Source organism: Callospermophilus lateralis, chromosome 4, assembly GCF_048772815.1.
Source record: "Callospermophilus lateralis isolate mCalLat2 chromosome 4, mCalLat2.hap1, whole genome shotgun sequence".
NCBI classification, from domain to species: Eukaryota; Metazoa; Chordata; class Mammalia; order Rodentia; family Sciuridae; genus Callospermophilus; species Callospermophilus lateralis.
In genome coordinates this window covers 70,181,435-70,199,426 of record NC_135308.1, presented here as the reverse complement: position 1 = coordinate 70,199,426, position 17,992 = coordinate 70,181,435, and positions in this window count along the sequence as shown.

Below are 17,992 nucleotides of genomic sequence, written 5' to 3'. Positions count from 1 at the left end.
GTGGTTTATCAAACAGCGTGCAAGTTTTTCAATAGTTAAATGATTAGTGTTCCTAAATAGCTGCAATTGGGCCAAATATCAGCCATTTTCTTCCTTGCTCTTTCTGCTTCTGTCCCATTGGCTTTCTTACTGTTCTGTGACTAACTTCCCTGCTTTGGCTATGGTTTTCCCGTGTGTAAGATTCTTCTTACTCCCTCACTCCTGCAGATTTCCATTCAAATGTCACCTTCCTAAGAGAAGACCATCATGACCACCAGGGCATCCCCAATAGTTGTATCTATCATTCTGATCAGTACCTCAGGGGACTGGTTTCAGTACATACAACAGATACTAACAGCCATGCATGCTCAAGTCTATTACATGAAATGGTGTTGTATTTGCATGTAATCTATATACATACATCCATATACTTTAAATCATCTCTAGATTACTGCTACACAGGGTACTATTCCAAAGGTTAAACAGCATAAAATGGTACTAACATAATGCAAACGCTATATAAATAGTTGTTATACTGTATTTTTCATGGAATAATGACAAGAAAAAAACAGTCTATACATCTTCAGTACAGATGCAATGTTTTTGAATATTTTTGATCCAAGGTTGTTGAAACTACAGCTGTAAAACCTGAAGGTACAGAGTGCTGATTCTATTGTTCTCCAGAATTCTGTCAACAATCTGATATTCTGTATACTTATTTGACAACTTCTTGTACCCTATTTTTCTTCCACCAGAATGTGAAATTGAAGGGAGAAAGGGCTATGTTTTTTTCTCTTCTGTATCTCTGGTGCTTGCACCTAAGAGACCTTCAATGATAATATGAAATGCACAAAGAAATGAGCACTCTGTCATTAAATACAGCAATAATTAATACCAATAATCCTTTTCCTGGGTTAAAACTTGGAATAAAGAAGAACTTTTGGAGATTGAGAACTACTCAAAGTTGGAATAAGCTGTTTCAAAGAGATGCTTAAAGTTTTGAATCTGCATGCAGGAAATCTGGGGTCCACCAACCTGAGGTTCACCTTATGCAAAATAGTTAGAGCCTTCCAGGCTCTGTGTCTGCATCTTCAAGATGGGCAGTATCACCCATGTCACAGGGTTAGGGTGAAAGTGTATGCAATATGCTAATCAATGTCCAGCATATCTTAGGTGGGTAGGTTGGTCTCCTACCCTTAACTTTTCTCATCCCTGCAGGGTCATAATGGTCCTCAGATGGAAATACAGCTTCACAGACTCAAGAGAAGGTGGGAGACATAGATTCAGGTAGGGTTTGGAGACAGGTGGAGACAGAGATATCGCCATTGCTCCTGCTGAGATGGCTTTCAGGCTTTATGTGATGCTGTGGGAGAAGTGGTGACTGCTAACCCAGATCATGCACATTTAAAGCCCATTTTGGTTCCCTGGCACAACAAGCTAGAGCAACAAAACAGATAACAGCTTTCTTCCTTAAGCCAAACTCTGAGTAATTGGTCTTTTGGTTCTGAATTGATAGGGTGAGTGGGACCTCATGAAGATACTATATATTTTTGTTTGAATGCAAGTGAATTATCTCTAAACCCAGAATTTTCACCCAAAAGATGATGACTCCCTAGGCATCTGAGGGTAGAATTCAGGGGGTGCAAGAATGTGGAAAAGAAAAAAAGTACATCTCTATTTTTAGAATCTTCTAACTGAAGTGTAGTGCGTCCTTGTATTTTGAATATAGACAATAAATCACATTACCATTAGTGACTCCTTGACTACTTTGTCATCACTAGAATTCACAGATAGTTTCATGCCATGTACCAGCTGTTGCAGGTGTTTAAATGCATCATTCATACTCATCACTACTTTGATAATGTTTGGTTTTAGAATCATTTAAAAATCTTATCTAACTCATGACTAAAGAAATTTTTATCTCTCACATGATAACTGTTTTAATATCACTGCTTTCATTTTAAATACTGTTTGGGTATGTTCAATGTATTTATACAACATTATTCTGAGAAGTGTCTGCAGACTTTAATGGATACTAGATTGATCCTTTGCTCAAAAGCTTTCTCTAGACTTTTTTTTTTTTTTTTTTTTTTTGTGTGTGTGTGTGTGTGCGCGCTCAGGATTGAACCCAGGGTCTTGTACATGTGAGGCAAACACTCTACCAACTGAGATATATCCCCAGCCACTCCCTAGACCATCTTGAAGAGACAGATACATGCTGTGGGGTGTGTGAGTGTGTGTGTGTGTTCCAGTCCCAGATGTAAACCATCACTCTAATTTCAGGAACACTCTCCCCAAGTCAAACTTTGATTCCTTTTTTATTTTTTTCCTTCCTTCCTTCCTTTCTTCCCTCCCTCCCTCTCCCCTCCCTCCCTCCCTCCTTCCTTCCTTCCTTTTTTCTTTTCTTCTTTTCTTTTTTCTTTTTTTGGTACCAGGACTTAAGTACAGAGATGAGTAACCATTGAACCACATCCCCAGCCCTTATTTATTTACTTATGTATTTTGAGATAGGGCCTTGCTAAGTTGCTCAGGGACCTGCTAAATTTCTGAGGCTGGCTTTGAACTTGTGATCCTCTGGCTTCAGCCTCCCAAATTACTGGGGTTACAGGTGTGCATCACTGCACATGGCTTGATCCTGTCTTTCTTCCACAAAACTTGGTTGCTTGGAGTTGGCATGCCTGGAGGATAGGGCTGCTCTCTGTTTTGTCCTAGTGCCCACCAGACCCCAGTGAAGGCACTGGAGCCATCTCCTCTCCAAGGTGATTGGCTGAGCCAATGAGGTCCTCCCTCTTGGGCTTGTTCCTCAGCTCTTACATCATCCATCCACCAGGACCACATACTGCCACTGATTATCTTCTTGAACTTTCTCATCTTTCCTCATCTGTTATTCACAGAAGGTTTGAACTTCTTGATAGCTCAAAAATATTCACTCTAATCGGAAAAACAAAATGAAACACCCTCAGCTGAAAATCAGTAACTGTTAGGTTTCCATGTAGAACAATGGGTGCTTCAGAAGAGCCCTGAAAGCTTGGCTGATGTCTGTCTCCAGTTTGCACTTCTTTGTCCCAGATTCTCGGGCACATTGGCAGAACTCCTTGGTCTGAAGCCACTTTGCTCTTTCTTAATTTTAGTCAGATTAGGTTAGTGGAGATAAAGAGACAGAGATGGAAGCATGGATTGTTCATAACTGATTGAGAATAACTCTAATATGGAGCTACTGAAGCTCCATCCCCTGCTTCTATCTTGAATGATTTGATTATAGAAGTAGGGACCAAATAATAAAAATGCAGAAATATAGTGAGCACATAACAACCTTGACCCTGGGGATGCAATGATAAATAAAACCATGTCTCTCCTCCAACTCTGGAGGAAAAGGTGAAGGTCATTTGTTTAACAAATTAAAGCAATGTAAGAGAGTCTATAAGTGGTAGTCTTTTTGGCTAAAAATGACAGAAACCCAACTTAAATAGTTCTAGGGAAAAGCAGTTAATGATTTATGAATTAACTTTAATGTACTCATCAGCCTTCGCTATAATGAAACAATCACTACAGTAACACTCATGACCCTCCCCAAAACACAGTATCTTGTATTTTTACCCATATTTACTGTCCTTAATAAGACAGAAAGGCTGCAGCTCTGCTTTGTTCCACCAGTCTTCATTTCTGGACCAGATTGAAGGAATAATCTTTTCTTGCAGAAGAAATAAGTTGTAAAATCATGCATTAATTCTTCAAGCATGAATTAAATGGTCAAATTATCACAGTGACTGGCCAAAATAGCCACATAGTCAAATCTAGTATTAATGGTGGTGCCAGTATTAGCCATGCACCCAGGATCAGTTTCCTCATCTGGAAAGTCTTGGGCATTAGACAATCTCTTAGCTCTCTTCCATTCTATGGCTCTGATTCTGAAGTATTCTCTCCTAAAACTGAATCAGTTCAAATATTTGATTTCAAGTTACAGACAACCTTGACTCTGGAGTTTCTAAAAATAAGGGGATTTATTTTCTAATACAGGAAGTTCACAGAGCAAACCAGATCAAGGACTCTTTCTTCTCACCTCTATGTTTTCCTTCCACAGGTTGGCTTCTTCTTCAGCCTCCTTGGTCTCATGATCATAAGTTGGCTGTAGTAGTTCCAGGCATCTCATCCAGACAGGACACCCCTAACTGGAGAGTAGTGGGAATTTTTTTCTTATATCTCTTTTAAGAATGAGGAAACTGTCATAGTCTTCCCTGAAGAGCAATGATACTCAGAAGTTGGAAAGCTGGAGTTATTAGGGTTCTTTGAAAGGACAAGGGAGAAAAGACTATTGGACAGGTAATTCACTTGTTATGCTTACAATTCCACTTATATTTTGCTCCCCCTAAAGCATCTTCCTTTTTCTCAGAGCCCTGATTCTTTCTGCTGCCTGATCAGCAGAGAGGGAGAATGTGATATTTCTCTAGTACAATTCCAAGGGTATGGCAAGATATAGCAAGCATGAAAATGACAAACTTCCCCATGTGCAAATAGAAAATGAGATCAATCTCAGGCTCTACACATCTGATATCTTTCTAGGTTCTTCAATAAAGTTGGAAAAGCAGGTAGCATTCCAGATTCTGAAAGATGATTGCTTGTCAGGGGATCAGTCTGAGAGATAAATGACTGGCCCATTTTGTGTTTTTCAATGTTGGTATCGTAAAGAAAGAAAAAAAGATAGAAAGCCCTAGCTTGGGGCCTTTGTGCTTCTCGTTAAGCCAAATTCCTGGGCTTAATCTCTCTAGCTCCATGTCTACAATCCTATCCCAGAAATAAGCCCATTTCTTTGATTAAATCTCCTACAGCAGCTGTTTCTTTTGTCTTTATTATATCAGGCCTCAGAAAAAAAGACATTGAAGTCACACCTGAAAAAATATTTTAGATATTGAAATCATAACAAAAGGCAAATGAAAAAATGTTTCCTTGTTTTTTCATATTTTTATTATATATTATATGTGTTATAATTGTTTAATATATTAATGATTTATGAATTAACTTTAATGTAATTTAACTTTAATGGGATTCATTGTTGTATATTCATACATGCACACAGTATAATTTAGCTAATATCATCCCCCAATATTTCCAAGTTTAAAGATATAAAAATTAGACTTTAAAAACTAGTAAAGACCAAAGTTTATAGAAGAAGTTAATCAGATTTTACTAATGAATCCAATGGAAATTTACAAACTAAAAATTCCAAGAATGAAAAATTTGGTAGATGGATTAAATAGTGAATTAGACTGCTAAAATAGAGAAAAATAATTCTTGAAAATACACTAAAATACATGGATTGAGAAACTCTATTATTTGTATTATTTTGAGGATGTCCGTGATTTTGAGGAATTTCATACCCAGCAATTATGACCCAAGTCTTTCTCAGTCTTTTAATTTTCAACCAAGATAGAAGTCTTGCACATATTTGTAAGTGGAGAGATAGTTAAGAATTTTAAAGACAGCAATGCTTGAAATAACCCAAGGAAACTAAAAGCTAAATAGTAATGGAAAAATAGATAAATAAAATGCAACATATATTTTATATGTGCACATTGTACACAAATCATATTATGATTGTGGAGTTCTATCAAGAAGTAAAAATTAATGAGTTAATATTATTGACATAAAATATGGTCATTAAAATAATGATGAACAAAAAATTCAACTTACAGAAAGATATGTATAATATCAAAATTATGAAAACTGTATGATTTACTATTTGGGGATACATGAATATATGAAAAATATAAAGAAAAAGAATAAACCATAGGGTAAAATTCGGGTTACCTTTTCCTGAAGAGAGAGTACTGGGATCAAGGAGAAGCACACAGGGAGCTAATGTTCTATTGCCTGAGCTGGAAGCAGCTCTGTGACCATATTTTATTGATTTTTATGTCCTTCTGTTGTGGTAGGAATATCCTTGTTTATACTCAGAATATAAAAATAAACATTTATTAAAAATACATATCATGCAAACATGTATCAAGAACAAAGCACCAGCATCAATTTTAGCAGACAAAATGGATTTAAAGGTAAATTTCATCAAAAGGAGCAGAGAGATACCATATATCATGAAAATGAACAATAAAAAAGATAATACAATGATAACCATAATAAAGACTGGAAATACATAAATTATAAAACTTGGACACAACTACTGGATTAATAAAATGAGTCCTTTAAAAAAATTTTTAATTTGTTCTCATTGGTTATACATGACAGTACTAGAATGCATTTTTTTAAATTTAGTGATTTTAACACACTCCTCTATGAGACCAATCCCACCAACAAAAAAAAAAAAAAAAAGAAAAGATACAGCAGATTTGAATTCCACAATTTAATAAGCCTGAACACACATATTTCACACCTAATAAAACAGAGCACATATTCTTTTAAAGAACACATGCAACATTCTCAAAAGTCAACATTGAACTTGAGTGACAAAGGAAGCTCCACTAAATTCCAAAGAACCAACATCACCACCCGGAGTACACTCTCTGACCACAGCACTATGAAATTAGGAGCTGATAACGAAAGAAGAGCTTTTAAAAGTCTCACATGCCTGGAAACCAAAAGAAGACTAATTAACAACCCTTTGCTTAAAGTGGAATCATCAGAAAGAGTATGAAATACTTAGGAATGAACAAGAGTGCCATATATCAAAATTTGTGAGAGATAACTAAATCACTTCTTTGAGAGAGATTTATTACTTTAAATACATTTATCAAAAAGCCAGAAGGAACAAAAACAAATGAGCTAAGTTTTCAAACTCAAGCGTTAGGAAAAGAGCAGATTCTGTTGAATAAACCCACAGAACTAAGAAGGAAAGAGAAAATAAAAACGAGGGCAAAAATTATCAACAAAAGAAACTTTAAAAAAGCAGAAATTGACAAAGCTAACAGTTGTTTTTGTGAAAAAGTTTATATACATCTGATAAGTCTCTGGAAAAATATCCAAATTTTAAAGGCAAGAAGAGGAGTTACAAATAAAAAATACAAAATGACAAAAAAAAAAAAGAACAAAAGATACAATAGGGCTTATTGTTATTTATTTATTTTTTTCATATTATTAGTGCATTATAATTATACATAGTAATTGCAATAGGGATTTTAAAACAATAAAAGACTGTTATAGGCTAGTATAGAAAAATATTTGAAAACATATGATTAATAAAATTTTGATAAATAAAGCACAACTGGTAGAAGAAAAAATGTATATGATAATCATTATTTTTTTAATTAAAATACTATGTGTTTTCCCAATTCATATATGTTTCAATAATGCTCAAAACTCAAAAAAGTTTTACAGGAGAGTGTTATTAAACTTCAAACAATATATATAATCAATCATATGCCAGTTGTTCTGGGATGAAGAGAGAAATAAAGCAATCCAATTTTGTATGATGCTACTCTAACCTTGATTCCAAAGTAGGCAAATGATAATTTGAAAGATTCCTTTCATTTCTGGAGCACATATAGGACTACACATGAACCACTCCTCCCCATCCCAGAGTATTGGTTAATGGAACCTGATGATGTATTTTTAAAATTATCTATTTATTTATTTATTTATTGTCACTTTTTAATTTGTATATGACAGTGGAATTTGTTATAATTCTTATTACACATATAAAGCACAATTTTTCATATCTCTGGTTGTATACAAAGTACACACCATTTGTGTCTTCATACATGGATAATAATGACCATCACATTCCACCATCATTTCTAACCCCAGTGTCACAAATGATACTGCTGTCAAAGTTAACAAGCCAGTAACAGATTGAGAGAAGCTATTTGCAACAATAAAAAATAAGCAAGAGAGAAGTACCTAGAATGTTCAGCGAACACTTTCAAATCAGAACAAAAACCTGAGGGGACCACAGCCTCACCAACCTAGAACCTGTCCTGCTCCCTGCGCTTAGCAGGAAAGACATTTCTTCCAGTCATCACTGTTAAGTACAACAATATCCCCTCTAACCCCTCTGCCCTATCTAGAGTTTTGTCTATTCTTCCCATGCTCCCTCTCCCTATCCCACTAAGAATCACCCTCCTTATATCTGAGAAAACATTCAGCATTCATTTTGGGGGGATTGGCTAACTTCACTTAGCATTATCTTCTCTAACTCCATCTATTTACCTGCAAATGCCATGATTTTACTCTATTTTATTGCTAAGAAATATTCCATTGTGTATATATGCCACATTTTTTTTTATCCATTCATCTATTGAAGGGCATCTTGGTTGGTTCCACAGTTTAGCTATTGTGAATTGTGCTGCTATAAACATTGATAGGGCTATGTCCCTGTAGTATGCTGTTTTTAAGTTTTTTGGGTATAGACCGAGGTCAAATGGTTCCATTCCCAATTTTCTAAGAAATCTACATACTGCTTTCCATATTGGCTGCACCAATATGCAGTCCCACTAGCAATATATGAGTGTGCCTTTTCTCCCACATCCTCGCCAACCCTTATTGTTATTTGTATTCTTAATAGGTGCCATTCTGACTGGAATGAGATGAAATCCTAGAGTGGTTTTGATTTGCATTTCTTTAATTGCTGGTGATAATGAACATTTTCTCATATATTTGTTGATTGATTGTATATCATCATCTGAGAAGTGTCTGTTCAGGTCCTTGGTCCATTTATTGACTGGGTTATTTGTTTATTTGGTGTTTAACTTTTTGAGTTCTTTATATACTCTAGAGATTAGGCACTATCTGATGTGTGAGGGGTAAAGATTTGATCCTAAGACGTAGGTTCTCTATTCACCTCACAGATTGTTTCTTTTGCTGAGAAGAAACTTTTTAGTTTGAGTCCATCCCATTTATTGATTCTTGTTTTTAATTCTTTGCCACAGGAGTCTTATTAAGGAAGTTGGGACCTAATCCCACATGATGGCAATTAGGGCCTACTTTTTCTTTTATTAGATGCAAGGTCTCTGGTTTTATTCCTAAGTCCTTGATCTATTTTGAGTTGAGTTTGTGCATGGTGAGAGATAGGGATTTAATTTCATTTTGTTGCCTATGGATTTCCAGTTTTCCCAGCACCATTTGTTGAAGAGGCTATCTTTTCTCCAATGCATGTTTTTGGCACCTTTGTCTAATATAAGATAGTTAATGTATTTTAAAAATACATCAAGGCTGGAGTTATAGCTCAGTGATAGAGTGCATGCTTAGCATGCATGAAGCCCTGAGTTCAATCCCCAGCACAAATAAACAAATTAATAAATTCATTAAAATCAAAGTGAATATTTCCAGGAAATAATGATATAAAAATTCTTTCAAAGTTATTCATGAAATTAATGGACTAAGGAGAGAAAAAAATGAGTATCTTGCTAGATACAGAAAAAACAATACATTTCAACACCTTTTGCAAATAATAGTAAGTAAAAACAGTTACATGTCCCATAAAACTAGAAATAGAAATCTCGTTACTTGATTTATAATATATATCAAAAATTATCCCACAATGAACATTATTCCCCACAGAGAAACTTTATAGAAGTTATACAATCTTTTTAATAATTTTGTGCATGAAATAAAGTTTATTTATGTTGAACCCTCAAAATTGTATCATCATGTTGGCATTCAGAATGTTTTAGATTTTGATGCATTTGAGATTTCAGATTTTTGGATTAAGGCTGGTCAACTTATACAGAATTGCTAGTCAATTCAAAAGGCAAGAAAAGTAAGTATGAGAAATAGCAATAGAAAAAATAGCAAAAACTGTATTTTTGGCAGATGGTAGAATCCTTCACATAGAGAAACTAATATAACCACGAGCCAAACTGTTGGTACTAACAAGACAGTTCAACATCTACACATGTAAAGTCAATTTGTAAAAATCAGTTACATTATTTCTGCAAAAGCCCAATTAGAAATATATATAAATAAATGTGTCTATTAAAATATTGGTAAAACTAAAAGTTGCTTTTAAAAAGATACATAAGATCTTCATGTAGACAAAAGGCAAGAAAAAAGTCAAAATAAAAAAGAAAGAATTAAAATTAATGAAGAAATGTACCCTGGACAATTATATTATTGTAATTTCTTCCAAAGCAATCTATGAATTCTTTGCAATTCTGTTAAATCTCAAAAGGAATTTTTGAGAAACATAAAAATTATTCTAAAATGTATATCAAATAATAGAGATACCACAAATTGCAAATTAAATGTTGTAAAAAAAAGTAAATTAAGTCAGATCATTGTACTCAAGGAAAATATGAGAACTCCACAAACCTACAGTAGTTTATTGTATTGGTCATTTTTTTTCTTTTTTGTCATTATAACAAAATACCTGAGCAGGCTACTTACAAAGAAAAAAAGTTTTATCTAGCTCACAGTTCTGAAGATTCCAGGGCATGTTGCAGGCACATTGTAGCAGTTTGGTGAGATCCTCATGGCAGATGGTGGAGCTCTCAGGGGAGAAAGGATCACACAGCAAGGCAAGGAGCAGAGAGCTGGGTGAGCACAGGCTCAGGCTTTTGGAACAGCTCATTCTTGTGAGAACTCATTCCAGTCTACCAGCATCTCTTCCAAGGGCAGCACCTGTATCGACTGAAGGACCTCCTTTGAGGTCCCACCTCTGAAAAGTTCTGTACCATCTACCAACACCAGCACTCTGGGGATGAAGGCTTTAAAAACATGGATATTTGGATGGGACACATTTAAACCTTATTTGGACTGTAGAATGTAGTTATTAAAGCAATGTGTTAAAGAGACCCATGCAATATAATTGAGTGCTAAAAAAACTTATTATATCATATCATATACTCCTTTCCAAATACATGTGTATCAATCGGCACAAAATCATAAAGAAGAATTACAATGAGAAAAATAAAAGTGCATACCTATCTTAACAGAAATAAATAGTGGCTTTTGATGAATTAGTGATCTATACATGAAAAATAAAACTATAATGTTAATAAAAGAAATAACATATTTGTACCTTTGGGGTGAAAAGGGATTATTAAATAATACTCCAAAAGCAAGACAAGAACATTTTTTAAAATGTTGATTCGACTTTATCAGAATTCTTGTGTCACAAATGATACTGCTGTCAAAGTTAACAAACCAGTAACAGATTGAGAGAAGCTATTTGCAACAATAAAAAATAAGCAAGAGAGAAGTATCTAGAATGTTCAGCGAACACTTGTAAATCAGAACAAAACCCTGAGAACCCAGGGGAATAGTGAGAAAAGGAGATGACTAAAGGAATTCATGATAGGGAAGCAAATGGCTACCAAGTCTCTGAAGTGAAAAGTCATGGTACCACAGTTGCAGCAGCAAACACTGCTAGTGATAGTATTACTAAGTACTTACATACAACACATTCTCATGAACAACCACATAGGTATAAATCCTCATTTATCATTTTTTTAATGATTCATTCTTTTTAGTTCTCCATGGCAGTAGAATGCATTTGACACATCACACATACATGAAGTCTAACTTCCCATTCTTGTGGTTGAACATGATGTGGAGTTACAGTGGTCACGTATTCATATATGAACATAGGAAAGTTAGGTTTGACTTATTCTATAGTCTTTCTGACTTACAATCTCATTTTATAGAGGATATAAGTTACAGAGATGTGGCTTACCTGGTTCTATGTGGTTACAGAGCTGGTAAGTGAAAATCTGAATCCACACTGGTAACTATAACAAAACCCCAAATTTTATATCTATGAAATTGTCAAGGATGTTGATATGGATGAGGGGAACAAAAAGGTTCCTGAACTTCTGGCAGGAATATAGACTGGTGCTGATATTCTGGAGAAAAATCTGGAATTGTTAAGTACAACTATGCTTTGACACTATGACTCAAGCCCTGGTCACCAAGAAATGTGAAAAAGGGGTGAGATGCAGACTAGGTACAAATCCCCAGGGGCATAGGTGAGAAGGCACTGGCCATCAAAACCAGGACTTATAGGGACACACAGCATCAGCAGCAGATGATACAGCATGGTGGTGAATGCCTGTAATTCGAGTGGCTCAGGAGGCTGAGGCAGGAGGATCATGAGTTCAAGGCCAACATTAGCAATTTAGTGAGGCCCTAAGCAATTTAGCAAGATCCTGTCTCAAAATAAAATATAAAAAGGGCTGGAGATGAGCTCAAGGTCAAGACCCCCTGTGTTCAATCCCAGGTACAAAATAAACCAAAAAAAAAAAAAACAAAAACAAACAAAACAAAACCCACAACAGCAGCAACAACAACAGCAAAACATAATACTAAATAAAGAAGAAAAAAGAGAAAGTTCACTGCACAGTGTCATTTATGTTGATGAAATGCACAAGCACATACCCTACACATTCCCAGTGTACTTAAAATGTATTTTAGAAAGTACTTTCCTATTCCAAGATATATACCAGGCAGTTTAGGAGTGGGGAAGAGGATGTGAGAATCAAGGGTAAAGTAGACAAAGATCAATGTAATAAAACCAGTGAGTGCTTTAGCAGGGGCACAGTTTGCCAGGGTCTGAGGAGCCCGGTTAACTGTAACTTCTATACTTCACGTTCAACTCCCCCACCCCCAGGCACAGCAAGTCTCCAGAGCTGCCAGCCCATACAGGGCCAGTCTGTTGTACCTGTGTGGCTATGGCCAGACCCCGACATGTTCTGTGAAGCATGGCTTCCCTTTACCATATAACCCACAGAATGTGAACCTTGGTGATGGGCAAGGCTGGGCCTCTGCCCCCAGTGGCCAGTGCTGACAGTGCCGACACAGTTATGTCCCACCAGGATGGTGCTTCAGAGGAGCATGGGTCCTCCTCACCCAGGCCCCACCCTGCACCATCCTACCCAGCTAGTGCCAAGTTCAGCTGAGGCCTCTCATCTGTACAACTGCCACTACTGTTCCATATGCTCAGGGGACCACAGCCTCACCAACCTAGAACCACCTTTTTCTCTTGCCACCTAGAGACTCCTGTCCTGCTCCCTGCCTTTAGCAGGAAAGACACTTCTTCCAGTCACCACTCCCCCACTTCCATCACATGTGGGCAAGGCCTTGGAGTTTAAGTCAGTAGAATTTCCAGTATGCTTTCGCTTGGTCTCAGCTGGCTTTTGGGAGCCAGCTGTGTGGGCCTTGAGCATGTCCATGTTCAGCCTGGGCTGTGTCACTTGGCACTTTTGAATGAGTTGCTTTCTAATAAGGTCATTCTGTGTGTATATACTTAGTATCCCTTGCTAGACTGATAGGTCTCAAGGGACCAGGCTGTCCCACCTTCAATTCCTTGGAAATGTGTGTGTGTGTGTGTGTGTGTGTGTGTGTACATGTCCTAGAATCATGTTTGTTTTGCTATTTTCCACTTGTTCAGGTGGACCTCCTCATGAGGGCTTTCTCACCTTCCCGTCTCCCCCAGACTTGACCAGGCTGTAGCAGGAACTGGTTAGAAAAACCCACAAAGCTAATGTGGGAGCTTACTAAAGCCCTTTCACATGCATGTTCCCATTTAACAACTGCAACTTCCCAGAGGCTGAGGACCTTACCCAAGGCCGTGCTGCAGCTAGCGAGTGGCAGCTACAGAAGCAGGTTGGATTTCCCATCTTCTGAATCGACCTCTCAGCTATGCCAAGGCAACTGACTGCTGCCTAGTTCTTGTGAGTGGAATGCTGTCTGTCCCCTTGAGTTTTTGCAAATTCAGTGGCCTGGGCCTCTAACCTGTCCAGTTTAGCAGAAGTGAGAGTCTTCCAGGACCAGGGGTGATACTGCCAAGTGCCTTGTGCCATAGCCTTGTCAACTGTAAATACCCCAAACTGTATTCATACCACATTGAAGTGCTGCTTAACAGTGGGAAGCCGGGGTTTAGGGCCCTGCCTCCATCCAGGTCATATAGGTCTTCCCCTCCCATTGTCACATATGACCAAATGAACCCATGCTCGTCATTAGTTTCCTGTGGCTTTTTCCTCACCAACCAGCCCCACATCTCCCAAAATGTGGATCTCTATTGTTATCCTTGAGCAGGGCTGGTGGAGAGAGCATGGATCCCTGACTTCCCAGATCCCACCATCCCTCCCTCTTACCAGTTTAGTGGGTAATGATAGCTCCAGGCTAGATCTGGTCCTGGTAAGCTCTCTGAGTTTCTCATGACTGCTCTAACAAATGACTACAAGCTTGCTAGCTTAACATAACAGAAATCTATTCTCTTACAGTTCTAGGGACCAGAGTTCTTTAATCAATTTCACTGGGCCAAAGTCTAGGTGTTGTCAGAGCAGTTCTGTCTCTGGGGGGTCTGATTCTTGTCTCTCTCAGGATCAAGTGGTTTGGGGCCATATCATCTCAAACTTCAAAACCAGAGCCTTCTAACCTCAGTTTGTCTTCATATTAGTTCTCTATGTGTCTTCAAATCTCTCTGCATTGCTAGGTACAAGGGTGATTGCTTTCAGGGCCTACCTAATCATCTCCCCATCTCAAGAGCCTTCATTTGTTCACATCTGCAAAGATCTCCCCCAAGTAAGGTAGCATTGACACATTCCGTGTATCAAAATGCAGATATCTTTTCGGGGTATTGTTTTCCAGCCTTCTACTGAACTGTTCTTCTACTTGAGAATTTCACTTCTATGGACATTGGTTTACCCATTTATGACATAAGATGGCTGGGCTAGATGACCTCTGAAGCCCCTGTTGTTCTACAACTTTACCTTGCCTCATAACCCAAGCTACTGGGGCAGCTGTTCCCCATCCCGCCTCTCCCCTCAGCCCTGGAGCCGTGTCTGGGGTAGGGGGCACATTCTGCTTCCTGCCCAGGGCCATTTCCTGGGGAGTCACAATTGCCTGAGGTGTTGGGGCTAGTCACTGAAAGGTGGGCTTGAGCAGCCCTGCGTTCTCACGTGGCGCCTGTCAGACCTGTCGCCCTGTCTGCACCAACACCCTCCTGAGCCCAGGAGTCTCATTCAGGGGAGGCCAGTAGGCCCCGGTCACTGAGGAGGAAACAGAGATAGCAGTGGAGAAGGCAGAGCGGCAGGGCTTTCCCCTGGCTTTGGCACCTAATGCAGGCTTTCCTAGAGGGCCTCCAATCAAGTCCCTCGGGAACATCTTGGGTGTGGGGGTGGCAAAGCCCTCTGGCCCCCTCCTCTCCACCCCAGCTGCACAGCTTCCTACAGTCAATACATGACCTCATGTCTGGCTGCCTGGCATTCTGGAAACTGTCCAAGGAGCCTAGGCAGGTGGGGATCCCAAGTCCCTCGGTGTGGAGAAACAGCAACCCCAGGCTGAGAAGTCAGCTCTGTCCTCTTGGATCTATTTTATTTTATTTTAGGTACTGGGAATCGAACCCAGGGGTGCTTAAACATCTAGCCACATCCCCATTCCTCTTTTGATTTTATTTAGAGATAGGTTCTTGCTAAATTGCTTAAGTCCTCTCTAAGTTGCTGAGGCAGGCTTTGAACTTTCGATCCTCCTGCCTTGGCCTCCCAAACAGCTGGGATTACTGGAGTGTGCTACTGCACCCAGCTCCTCTTGGATTTTAAAGGCCACCTTTGAAGGCTGGCTGCAAACCCTGTGTTTGTTCCTCTCTTGCTCCATGTGGGGCAGTCCCCCCACATGTCATGTATTTTATGGTCCCCTTGTGAGGAGAACTGTCAACTCCCCGTCAGCATCCCTGTGCCTCTTCTTTCCTTTCACCTTGGCTGTCAGGAATCTCAGCACCATCAACTATCTAATAACAGTTCTGTTTTGGAGCCCTAGCTCATGGCAAGCATCAGGCTGGATACTTGACATGTGTGATCTTATTTTTCTCAAAACAACAACCCAAAGAAGTTGTGTCATTCCTTCCAGTTTTACAGGTAAAGGAACAGAGACTTGGATAAATCATGGAGGGACTCATGGTCCCTCAGCTCACTGAGTGACAGCCTGGGATCTGAACCTGGCTTGGCTCAAATCCAGCACAGGCCTCTCACTTGCCTCCATCCCTGAGCCATCCCACACACCATTCTTGCCCCAACCCGACTGTGTCTCCTCGGTTTCTTTGCCAGGTATGTCCTTCTCCACCTTTCAAACTTTGATCAACTCTCACCAACATCATTATCCGGGAAAAATGATCATTCTTTTCCAGCAGGCTCCCTACTCCTCGCTTCTTACCAGACTGCACTTGTCTTTACTGTAAAATTTCCCTGCAGATATTGGGTTAATGTTGACTGATGCTGGGTGGAATTGGGGGCAGGTCCTGAACCTTAGTTTTCTATCTGAAGACTGGTGAGGTTGGACATATCTACCATGCTGTTCTTGTCACCACAGTCCTGACTTCCTCTAGCTCTCCCAGGCCTACCTAAAAGTCTGAGATACCAAGTGTACCCTGCTGGAGAGAGAACAGGATCCAGCATCACCCCATCCCCCGACCCCACCACTATCCAGTCTTCAGTGTATCCAGCACTGCCCAAGGTCTGGAACACTCAAGAAACCCATGAGGATCCAAGTGACTCCCTTCCCACCACCAGCTCCAGTCTTGGGGCACATACTAGGGAATGGTTTCTGGCCAACTTCCCTCTCCTGGCTCTTATTAGCCTCATGAAAAAGAGCACCATCTTTGTAGTCACATAGACTTGAATTCAAACACCGGCTTTGCCACTCTAGCTTGTCTTTGGACCTCTCCAACTTCAGATTCTTCACCCATCAAATGGGCTCATGTTGTTTTGAAGAATAAAGGAGCATAGGACAGTAGATAGCATAAGGTAGGACTGCTTGAAGGGAGCTCCTCAAAGTGAACTCCTGTGGAGTACGGTGATCTGGATCAGAGCCCTGATTGTCTCATGGCTGTGGTGCACCTGCAAACACTGGGAACTTCCTGTACAAAAAGTATATGGGGCAGGATAGCCCAGTTTGCTATGGTGATACTCTGACCACAAAAAGCTCTGTACAAAGCATGGATACTGTGTCAGGTCAATCTTGGCCTAGATCTCTAATGACAGCTCCGGGTGGATAGAGGATTCTGAGCCTAGTGAGAAAACCAAAATGTCCCACCCAGGCTGTAACCTCCAAGCCTGCCTGCTTAGAGAAACTTTGAACAATGGGCTTCCTGGATACCACAGAATGCTCTTAGCATTGCAACAGTGAAATAACTACAAGAATGTTTCTAGCCCTGTAACTTTCTAGTGCCTAAACAATAGCCTTTAACTTGCTGATTATGAGACCCTATATAATAAACTTGCTGGGCCAACTCTGCCATTGTCTCTCCATCAGGATGCAGTATTCTACCTAATCCTAGATTTCTATCAATATCTGTGTGTGTGTGTATGTGTGTGTGTGTGTGTGTGTGTGTGTGTGTGCGCGCGCGCACGTGCATTTTCTTTAATCCCTCATTGCCCCTGTCTGGTTTCTTGGGTTCAGCTGTGCAGGTTGTGGTAGACTCTTCCTCAGGAGGCTCCATTACATGAGCTGCCCCAGTCTTTATGCCCAGGGATAGACCCTGGTGCCCAATAGTGGCCAGGGCAGTGGCAAATGAGCACTGTCTGCTGCATGAAGGTCCTTTTTCCACCCTGTCTCCAGGATAGAGCCTAACTAATGTGTGCCTTATGTATAAAGCATCCTGATGCCTTATGTATAAAGTTTCTGCAGCATCCCATCTCAATCAGCCCAGTGGGGCCACACCAAGACCCAGACCATCCTGTGGATCTCTGCATTCCCTTGATCTGCTATTACCTTTTCTCATCTTCTGTTTTGTCACCCCTGCCCAATTCCCTACAAGTTCTTGTAGTCTCCATTTGGCCAATGGACCACTATTCATGTGAAGACACAGCCCCTGGGGATACCTGCTGGCTTATGAAAACGCCAATTAAAGAAATTCATACAGGTTGTTTTCAGGCCACAGTGGAATTTTTGGCAGACCCAAGGGTATACACAATATTTCAAGAACTGAGATTACTGTAAACTCAATTTTTAGATCAATTATGATCAGATTTTATTGGGGTTAGGGGACAAATTATGATATCTGAAGCATGGGAACAGTCAAGATAGTGTGATAATCTAGCAAGATATTATCAATACAAACCAACCCAGATTC